Source organism: Bactrocera dorsalis, chromosome 1 (genome assembly GCF_023373825.1).
Source record: "Bactrocera dorsalis isolate Fly_Bdor chromosome 1, ASM2337382v1, whole genome shotgun sequence".
NCBI classification, from domain to species: domain Eukaryota; kingdom Metazoa; phylum Arthropoda; class Insecta; order Diptera; family Tephritidae; genus Bactrocera; species Bactrocera dorsalis.
Window position 1 is genome coordinate 102,229,497 of NC_064303.1, and position 12,112 is coordinate 102,241,608.

The 12,112-nt window shown below is 32.6% G+C and overlaps 1 protein-coding gene across 8 annotated transcripts in view; it reads left to right on the top strand.

Annotated features, from left to right (window-relative positions):
- LOC105231143 (protein bunched, class 2/F/G isoform) overlaps positions 1-12,112 on the top strand; it is a 255,003-nt gene that overhangs the window by 177,091 nt on the left and 65,800 nt on the right. The gene's annotated exons all lie outside the window — the stretch shown is intronic.

Consider the following 12,112-nt stretch of genomic DNA (forward strand, 5'->3'; position numbering starts at 1 on the left):
CGATCGATCTTGCGAAAGCGCAAAAACTGATGGTAGCTCAGCGTTGGCCAAGTTCCTGCGAAGCTCATAAAGAGAGCGAAGTAGCGGCCCGGTCCCATTGTACTGATAGCGGTGCTATGTAGGGAGCCTTTTGTAGCCAAGTGGTGAGCTTTTCAATTCCCTACGATACCGCTGTGGCTACTAGTCTTATCACAAATTGATTGGATGCCATTGATAGCAAGGTTAGGCATTCCTTGACTAGCTTTGAACGATTAGTGAGCTAGTTATTGTCGCACTGTTATCAGATTGGATAGTTATCTCTCCGAAGAAGGCTGTACTTTGGAACAGTAAATCTACTGGTACCTTAATTGCAGCAACATCGGCATGAACAACGCGACAGTAGTCAGGAAGCCTGGAAATTAGGTTAATGAACAGTTCCTGACAATAAAGCCCTCCACCAACGTTCCTCACCAGCTTTGATCCATCCGTAAAGATGCTCATAATAATGAACACCTACTACTAACTTCATTTCTTCAGAGTATAGTAGTCTGTTGAAATACTCATGCACCGCCACACAGATACCTGATTGCAGTAGCGCTGTGTAGCTATCAGCTTGACCTACATATGGTGTATAAAGAATTTCATGCTCAGCCAAGTCTAACCTAAACTAACCTAACATTTTCTACATCGAAATGCCATTGCCTTTAAATTATCTGCATATATTTACTTCACCTTTGTTAATTCGGCATAATTCCAAATTAAATATTACCGAGTCGCAACACATTTTGATCGCATTGGTATTTAATCCTCATTTCATCACAAAGCATTTGCGAATGTTGCAAGTCTCTTTGCACATACATACATACATACATATGCACATATTGTACATAAATTTATTTGATTAGGTTTGCGCAGCAGTTGTATGTAGGCAGTGGAGGAAAACCAGGTCATGAACAACAGTGTCGCGAACAAAACAAGTTTATGTTGTGCAGTTGAACAAACTTTTACTATGTTTTATTGCTGCTGCAGTGGTGCGCACAAACTAGAAGTCGCCGAACAACGACAGCGACAACCGATAGTCACTAGTAAATGCATGCAACATACATATTTAAGTAGGTATGTGCCTAGTTACATGTGCACAAATGCATATTTCGAAAAACCTTGCATTTATTTTCTCCGATCTGGCACAGGTCGTGTGTGTGTGTGTGTGTTTGCACAAAGCCATATGCACTTAGCTGCATATATTGTATGTAAGCAGTTGCAATTTGTAGTTAAAAGCGCTATTTTACGCGGCGATTTCTTTATAACTTCTTTGTTTCACTTTTTAATTGATTGTAAAATTCTTGGAAGCTTCTACAATGTGGAATGCTGGCGTACTCGCAGGTGAAATTCGCTTACATATTTTGTATTTATTTGTAAATGTGCAGTGAATGCAATGAAAATTATAACTTCATGCTGCCTTAAGCAGGCATATTAGGGTGTTTCAAGAAATTTGTTATCAAGTCTTACTTCTCCGCAGAAATTGTTCAGATTGGACCACTATAACATGTAGCTGCCACACAAACTGACCGATCAAAATAATTTTTTGTATGGAAAACTGTTTTATTTGAAACGATATCCTGACGAAATTTGTCACAGGTTATTATCCAAGTTACTTTGCTGTATTCTCCGAAGAAATTGTTTAATTCGGACCACTATAGCATATAGCTGCCATAGAAACTGAATGATCAAAATATAGTTCTTATAAGGAAAAGTGTTATATTTGACGAGATATCTTCACGAAATTTTGCATAAATTATAGTCCAAGACAATGCTATACTCTACAAAGAAATTATTCACATCGGACAACTATAGCATATAGCTGCCATACAAACTGAATGATCAAAATTAAGTCTTTGTATGGAAAACTTTTTAATTTGATAAGATATCCTCACAAAATTTGGCACTGATTTTTATCCAAGTAATTGCTACAATATCCGAACAAATTTTTCAGATCGAACCACTATAGCATATAGCTGTCATACAAACTCACCCATCAAAATCAAGATAAAAATCTTTTTAAACCCTTTATGCCATAAAAATGCACCTGTGAAATACATTATAACGGGTTTCCTTGTTTTTATTAAAATTGATTTTACACAAAGTAAAAAACAAAAATCATTCAAGTTTTTGGAAGCACCCTAATCCTTATAGTATATGTATATGCATAATGTTGCGCTGTGTCACGCTTGCTCTTGGCAGACGTTCTGGCCACTTAATCCCCGCAAAGTCAATATATACACATATACATAGATACATTTGTACATACACATGGAAGTATCTAGCTGCTTTGTCTGCTACTTTTGTGCGTAAAGTGGCGTGAAAAATTCTCTGCGCCCACACAAAGTCGAAAATCGCAATGCATGAATGCATAACAATCTGCGGAATCATGCAGTCACACATAAGTGCACTCATATTGCATACAAAAGTATGCATATGTAATGCAATGGCGTAAATGTGAACAGTAAATCTGTTGTGCGTGTTGGTTTTTCCCTCTACAAGCACCGTATTTGGTCATACTGCGAGTGTTGCTATGCTGCCACATGCAGCATCCGCATAATACACGTAGCGAGCCGGCGAACTCGTTTGCCCTAGCGGCACATGACAACAAATTAATCCTGTTCACTTAGTCTACTCCTCACTTGCCGCTCAAGTCTTTCATTACAAGTGTGGATTTTGTGCGTGTTTTGATTGTTTTTCTTGCTGTGTCTTCTCTTTACATATCCGTGTCTGCTTTCAGGCGTCAAGCCGCCGTTCAAAGAATATCCACTGCAGCAGTTCGGCTTGACTCTATTTGTCGAAGCTACGATTTAATGCTTTCATTGCGAAATTATTTACATACTTGTGCGTTTTTTTAATATTTTTTTGTTGTTTTCTTGCAATATGTTTACAAATTTTTCGCTCAAGTCATTGCGCAATGAAATCAGTTTTAAAATCCATGCTGCCTTAAATTATTATGCCTCAATGTTGCAGTATTGCTGCGTCTGTTGCTAAGGTCTCCAGCGACTCTGTTTATTCTGTTTTCTTTTTTATTTTTTGCCGACGCTGTTTATTATTGTTTTCTGCCGTTTCGCCTTCGTCTGGTATTCGCTGATTAATGTTTTCCGCACCGGAAGTGTTCAGTTCGACGTTGGTTAAATTGCTGCTTAACCATTGAAGGAGAAATGATTAATCGGAAGAATTTCTTCAGACATTGTTTAAGTGGATAATGAGGTGATTATGTCGCCATTGTGGTTTTTTCGTCAAGATAAAGTTCTTGCAGTTAAGTGCAATCAAAAGAATGGTGAATTCAACATAAAAATAAATTTTATTTTAAACTCAAGCCGACATTAATGATATGAATTAAGTGTATATTTTCTGGAGTTTTGCCATGCATGCGATATATGTAGTATGTACATGTGTTAGTCGTAGAGGCTGGACCAGTTTAACGTAAAAGTATTTTAAGGACCGACTACAAGCACGTGCCACAAGTATTTTCACGTTAAAAAATAAAAAATAAATAAATTAATAAATTAATATTATTTAGTTATTATTAACATGAGTAATGAACTATTGCAAATACAGGATGCGAAGGCATAACTTAGTCGTCGGACATTTATAGCCTGAGCAAGGATATATAATATTAAGTTCGCCATGAAGTTTATAGCACCCAGAAGGAAACGTCGATGACCTTATAAATTATAAACATACTTGATTTCTCACGTGGGAGCCGGCGATACTGGAGAACAATTGCATTTGTCTAACATGAAAAATTATCCATAAAAATCCAGCTCTTGTATGGAAAACTTTTTTATTTAATAAGATATCTTCACGAAATTTAGCATGGAGTATTGTTCAAGGAAAAGCTACAATCCCTGAGTAAGTTCTGCAGATCGGCCCACTATAGCATATAACTACCATACAAACCAATCGCTCAAAATCAAGTTCCTCCATGGAAAACATTTCTATTTATCAAGGTATCTTCACGGAATTGGATACAGACTGTTGTCGCAGACAGCGTTACAATCTCCGAAAATATTTTTCAAATCAGATTACTATATCATATAGCTGTCATACAAATTGATCGATCAAAATCAAGTTATTGTATGGAAAACTTTTTTATTTGACGAGATATCGACACGAAATTCGGTATGAAGTATTGTCTCGACCAAGGTTACAATCTCTCAAGAAATTGTTCAAATCAGACCACTGAAGTATATAGCTGCCATACAAACTGATCGATCGAAATCATGATTGAAGATCTTCATAAAATATCTTTGTTCCTTATTAAGTTATTAAGTAACCTTAATCGATCTTTCTCAACACGCTTTTCTAAAAACGAATATATTAATTACTTTCAATTGAATAATGTCCTCAAAAATTGTTGTCATGATGTATAAAAATAGCACACACGACTTTTTTTAATTTCTCAAAAGATTCGCTGTCAATGGCCAACAAACACGAATTCAAATTCCCAATTTTATTTTTACTCAAATAATTGACAGCTCTTTGTAGTTTCCACTATGATATTTTATTTTTATTGCTTCTCAATTAAAAAGTTCAATTGTCATGTACATATGCTGGGCATGTAAACGCTTACAATGTTGCAACTTACAGCTTACAAGCTGGAAATTTCTAATTTAAAAGCTGCCGGCATTTAGCGTGCGTTGCTCTTTTTAGCGCCGACGCCGTGAATCCAGCAGCAAAGCTCTAGTAATAAATATGAAGACCCACTTTTCATTTGGCATTTCACTTACATATACAAACAGAGCTTAATACACATATATGTTTGTAAATATGTATTTGACAACTTTCAATGCGTAATTAGCACACATGTCAATTGTCAATCGATCTTTGGTAAATCGCTCTGCTGCCACAACAGGCGCCACCACAAATTTCCAACATATTGCCTGCTGTTGTTGTTTTTGTGGTCTTAGCGCACAAACTAGCTGGCTGTCAACGATTTGGGTTGCAACTGAATTCTCCTTATTTTGCTGCACGAGCTTTAATTTTTTTGAAATTTTCATTTTAGTTGAGCTAACATGCAAACATAGATGCTTATGTTGCCAGCAACATGTTGCGACGATCGGTTGTCATTTATTTGTCAGTTTAAAATTATCTATCCATCCGATAGCGCTGTGCGTTTTGCTTGTTTTGCCTTTGCAATCTGTGGCGCTTTGATGTCAGTTGACTGGTCAACGGTGGCACGAATGAAAATCGGCGCTGATTTCGTTGTAGCTGCCGGTTAGTAGTACAAGCAACTTAGCTTGTCTATTTGATTAACTTGCGATTTGTGCGCATATTTTAGCAAATTATGTATTGCAGGAGCTCGACCCAATTGTTTGGACAACTTTATATGGTAAACGTTATAGACTTAAATAATTTCGATGGAAATTGTATATTTTTTGAGGTTATGTGAAGTTAGATAAATATTTTTATTATTAATACGAAGTTTATACATATATAAGGGATAGATGATCATAGTACATCATTTTCTGCCCAAAAAGCTCCTCATTTGTCGGAAACAGCTATGTCCGATCACTGTATCTTAAGCTGTCATACAAACTGAACGATCAAAGTCAAGTCCTTGTATGAACAACTTTTTTATTTGACGAGATACTTACACGAAATTCGTCATGGATTATTGTACAAGGTCCACAAACTCCGAAGAAATTTTTCAGATCATAGCCCTATCATATAGCTGCCTTACTAACTGACCTATCAAAATCAAGTACTTGTAGGGAATCTTTTGTATTTGTGTAGGGTACTATAGCTTCGGTGTTACATCACTCTTTCGACACAAATTAAAATTCAATAAATTTCTTAAATACACAATTTTTTTTCTAATTGATTTTTTTCGGCAAAAAACACAAATCGAAACTGGAATTATCACTTTGTTTTTGCATAGGCGATTTGATGCGGCATTGACGTAGTTTTCACACTTTTTTCTCCATCGCTGCGATCACGTGAACATCGCGCGAACACCGCACAGTCTAAGTAATATGAATTTGAATAGTGTTGTTAAGTTGGGTAATGTAGTAAGGTTTCTACTGATAATCAACAAAAATACAATTCTGATGATAAGTAATAGTAAGTAAATAAGGGGGCAAAATCCTATATTATGTATGTATGTTTTTCAAGTTGAAGCGATAATATATAATATGTCCTTATGTATGTATATTTTATTGTAGTTTTTTTGTGATTTTATAGCAAGCTGGTAGCAAGGTGCGGCGAGCTCAGGGAAGCTAGAAATGATTTTACATAAATCAACGAAAGGCAAACGTAAAGTTAATGCCTCCAACTTGTTTTTAAATATCAGGTGGCAAATTATAAAAAATATATATAAACAATATGTTTTTTTGGTTGATGATTATAAACAATATATGTATATATTTTTTTAATATAAAAAAAATAATGTTTAGCTTTTTTTTGAAAATTATTTTGTTTATAATTAAAAAATTGATTAGGAACAACTTGATGATAACAAGAATCTCTCTCAACTTCCTTTGCAATAAATGTATATATTATATGTACATATATCAAATCTATCATCCATCTAAGTTAGGTTAGGTTAGGTAAATAGGCTGATTTCTCGTAAGGTCACCAATAATCCCACTTGCACAGCTAGAGATGCTTGTCCGTTGTGTTGCTCTGAACTACTAGGTATGGATCAAAAAGCCCGTCGCCTAGTGACAAAATGCATAGAGCCTGCTACAAATTTATTGAGGTGGCTAAAATCAATTACAGTCAATTCGCCGGGTTCGTAAAAAGCATACCGAGAAGCTTCAACTAGAAAGTTTCTAATGTTTCCACCTCAACTTCTTCATTGCAACTTTGACAAGCTAAGATCTCACCGCACCGCTGGAATGCCAATATAATAGTGTCCAGATGAAACGCCTACGATGTGAGCCTTTGTTAAGAGCGAGTAGTTCAATGGACCTTATATGTTCCACTCGGATCCAAAAGTTTTTCGCAAACCCACATGCTGACCAACGTTTGCTGAGATCGTGCGAAGCTCATAGGTCCGGCGCCCGAATTCACGAACCAATGCGGGTAAGGGGAATCTTTTCTTACAAGCTCATCGGTTCACCTTCAGTGATCTCAAAAGTGGGGGGTCCTTTCTTGCAAGCACATCGGTTCACTTTCGGTGAGCTCAAAGTCTGTATACCAGCTCTCGAAGTAGCGGGATACCTCTCTAAAAGAAGCCGCACCTGACGTTTTTTTTTTATACACCTATCTTTATTTTTGCCCCACAATTTATAGCCACAAAACACACCCACCCACTCTTTTGCTGATAAAGTAAAAATAAAAAGTAAAATAATCTTTCGAAATAGATATAATTATTTAATTTATTATTCTGTTTTGACAAAAACTCATAAACGCATAAAAGTAGTTCCGGCCCTTCTGCTCAATAACTGTTAAAAATACGATTTTCTCCTCATTTGAAATAAAGTAAACAAACCGTATTAACAAATATGAAAAGAAATAAATAAATTCACACTTCGCAAGCCGACACCAAAACAAGCATAACGCACCATAAAATGGCCTGCTTCTTGCTTACGGTTGTTTGACTGGCAGTCTGTGTTGTTTGGCTGGGCGCTAGCTATCTGACATCATTGCTAAATATTACTGAGTTCATTTGAACCTTAATAAACCTGACAACATTCGATCGCTGCGTGCTATTGCATATATGTTTTGTATACGTAGCAAACAAACACAATCGCAAATATTGTTCAGCAATGCTGATAATAATAATCGGCAACGCCAGACAATTAACGCGCGACATTAATATGAGGTTTGAACGTTATCGTCCAGCCAAATTTGGTTCGAAAGCACATCAACTAATACTGGTGAAGCCATAAAAATTCATTAGAGCTGCTATTAAGGCGATTAGAAATGTTATTTTGTTTACTATTTGTTATAATTTTTTTTTTTTGTTTTTGATACATAGGCATTTTGCTGATTTTGACAAGATTTTTTTTTGTCGTCAATTTGATTATTTTTCGGTTAGGTGTCTATAAATTAATCTTTGAATAAAAAATAATTGAGATTAAGTAATCATCGATCAAATTAAGCAGAAATCTGTTTACAAAATTGAGACTTGACTCTTTTGTTTTTTGTTTATACATTTCTAGGAAATTGATTTTAATCTATTACTTATGGACATATATATTTACGGATATATACGAGTGTTTTATATCATCTTGTACCTAATGGATAGATAAGTTTAAATTTATGCTTCCATTTTTTTATTTTTCTTTGTAAATTTGAAAGTTTATATCATATTTTATTACTCTATCTGTTAAATTTTTTTTTTTTTAATTTTTTCAATATTTTATTTTAATATTTTTTTCATTTTTAATAATATTTGTATTTTATTTTTTTTTTATATTTCATTTTGTGATTTTTTTAATATATTTATATAAATATTTTTTTTTTAAATTTTGTTTTTAATTTTTTTTTTATATTTTTATATATTTTTTTTAATATTTTTTTTTGTTTTATTTTGTATACTTAATATTTTCTCAAATTTTTCTTTTCCTTTTTAATTTTTTAATTTTTTTTTGTTTAATTTTTTAATTCTGTTTTTATTTTGTTTAATTTTATATTTTTTAATTTTTTATGTTTACATTTTTGTAATATTTTTAAATTTGAAAGTACATATACATACATATGTATATGATATTACTATATGACTATATTTTTTTATTTTTTCAATAATATTTATATTTTAATCTTTCTATATTTTATGTGTATATTTTTTAAATATTTTTTAATTTTTTTTTTTTATAATTTTTCTTAATATTTTGAATTTTTAAATTTGAAAGTATATATGATATTTTAATACTCTTTTTTTTTGATAATATTTATGTTTTAATTTTTTTATATTTTATTTTATTATTTTTAAATATATTTTTATTTGATATTTTATTCGTTTTTTTTCAAAAATTTTTTAATTTTTTTTAATGTATTTATATAAATATCTTTTTTAATATTTTTTCAATTTTTTTTAATTTTGTTTTATAATTTTTTAATAGTTTTCTCTCATATTTTTTTTTAATATTTTGAATATTTAATATTTTCTCTAATTTTTTTAAATTTATTTTTAATAATTTTGTTTATTAATTTTTTTTTTATTTTTTTTTTAATTTTTTATAATTTTTTTAATATTTTTTCTTCTTAATATTTTATCTTATTTTTATTTTTTCTAAATTATTCAAATTATTCTATTATTATATCCGCTCTTTTCTGCGACATATTTAAACACACTTTCCTTTATATTTACCTGTGTTAATTTTCAAAAGCTACAAATCGTAGCAAAACCATTCTCCAGCCCATACCTTTCTTGAGCGCCTCATTTATGACTTCCACTTCCATATTTAGTGTCGTCGCCTGTTCACTTATTCATACATATTTAAGGCATACAAACAACAAAAGCACGTGGTAATTGAAGTATTTAGCGCTTCGTAGTGATTTCCAGGAAGTGAAGGCAATCACACCTCTATTTGTTGTTATTTGTTGAGCCAAAAGAATTCGAAAGCATAAACAGTAGTCTGCACACTTGTATGTGTGTATATTTTTTACATACATACACACTTATGTCTGCTAATTCCAATTCTATATATGTATATTTCAGACAAATAAACAAATAACAACAAATTGGCTTTAATTTTGTTTTGATAATCAAAATTGTCGCAACGAAATTTTATAAGGTGACAATAAATTTGACACATAAAAAATAATAAAACAATGAAATATGCAAAAAACGTGCATATAAATAAAAACAGCAAGGAGACGAAACAAAAAAAAAACGATGAAACTTCCATTCTAAGCAAAGTGAGCAATAAAAATTAGAATATCAAAATGCTGTGTGAAGAAAAAAATAAATAATGATAATAAATACAAACAAAAATATAAACGTTTTGAAAAAAAAAACATAAAAAATTTAATATAAAAAATGTAAAATAAAAATTAATAAAAAAATGCAATAAAAAAATAATAAATTAAAAAAAATAATAATAAATAAAAAATTAATGCTTGCTCGTATTCAAAATATAAATTGACATATAACTTGAATAATCGTGAAATTAGTCCATAAGCTGCCCGGCATTCCAACAAAGCTTAGAATTACTTAATATTTACATACGTAAGCTTCGTTTATAAACACATCACGTCAGTTGCTTGAAGTCGAGCAAGTCTTTTTGCCTTTGCTATAAAATAATATTTGCATTCAGAGTATTGAATTTCCAAAATGTGTTGAAAACAAGAAAAAGCGCTAACTTCGGTTGCAGCGGAGCTTTAATATATGTACATTAGGGTGTTTTCTTTTATTGAACTATTAATTTTTTTCAGTCCCGTCACGAAATTTCCTTGGAAATACCCTAAAAAAATTTCCTGAAAATTTTAGCCCTTAATATTAACATTAAGAACTGGACCAAGGCCTGTAAAAATTCTCCATAGAAAATACACTACAATCGTGAGTTTTTATTTTTAAATTCCTACAGATCAGAGGTATTTTATGGCATCGCTTTGACTTTATACGCATATTTCTCAGAATAGTTCACTCTACAAAAGTGCCCAGTGCAACAAAGTCGTAACTCACACCGGCGAGGTAGTACGGGGCTCTAAACCCGATTTTTCCAAGAATTTCGCATTTTTTTGTATATATCTCGTAAATGACAGGAGCTATAGAAAAAACTTAAATGACAAATTTGTAGGAAATTTTATTTGCTATAAAAAAGGTTCGAGATTGAAATCGCTATCATTAATACTTCTCGAGATATTCGGCTTTTTAAGTAAGGCTTTAAGAATTTTTATAGATGGAATGTATTAAAAAATTGAAAGAAAGCGTCTCATACAAACTCCATTGAGGATGATAGAATATAATAGAATTGAGATTTGCACTGGTATCTGTGATCTATTGTATTCTACCCTCTCATTTATGCAGTCCCAGAACTCCTAGTAAATTCAAAAGGATGTGCTTGAAGCCGGAGAGGTAAAGCCCTTTAACATATTTGAAGATCCGAGCAGCATACGCATTCATTTATTGGGTCTTACGCATTCAATTCGATAGTGATAATACCGGTTTCCCAGGAATTAGACTCTTATGCAAAAGGTCAACCACCTACTCATCTTGCATCTCTTGCCTCTCCAAACCGAATTAAACAGAGTACTTATGATAACTTTAGATTCGTCACCTTCATTAACAAACTTTATACGCTTTAAAAATTTTAAGCTTCGCCTCAGTAAAATATAATATAAATATATTTTTATTTTATTTTTATGCTTATATTAATACAATAAAACACTAAAAATAACTTTGGCAACAGAAATTGATATATTGACGCCAGTATCAACGCATAAATTAAGCAATGAAAATTAAAGCATTTAAATAACCAGCATATAAATACTATACATATACACATGTAGATATGTATATAATATGTTTGTGAATGACGGCAATGCAATTTTTGTGGCGCTATAAAAAAAGCGAAAGTATCGATGTTGGGTTTTTGCGGTCAGCTGTTGATTGGCGACATGCGAATGATTTTAGTTTTACTGGCACTGAAAGTTGCATTAACTGTGCTGAAGGCCACCCGCTGCAGCCCACCGACTATGCACCGAGCGGGTCAATAACCGACGCCAACAGCCGAGCGCATATTCATAATGAACGCATCGATGTGGAGGACGAGCGCGTCACCACAAAAAGAAATGTATCGAAAGCCCACAGTAGACATTGTTTATTTGTATGTATGCATATGTATGTCTGATAGCAAATAAATCCCGTTAAATTATTATGCGCTTTTCATTGTACAAAAGCTTTTAAGGCGAACAGCTGTTTCGTGACATTCACTGTCACTTTGCGTTAAAAGTATGGAATTCCCTTTTTTGACGGAAATTTTTCGCAATTTTAATTTGGTTTTTTGTTGTAAAATATGAATTTATGTTAAACGGTCGACAATATGACAGCTGACTGTCAGCATTAAACGCCTTGTTTACTCATACGTAATTTGTGCGCTTTTGGTAGAAAATACAGGCGAGAGCTGCAGCAGACCTTGAGCTGAAATCAGAATGCGTCCGCAGCTTTTCACACTTATTGCGTTGCAATTATGAT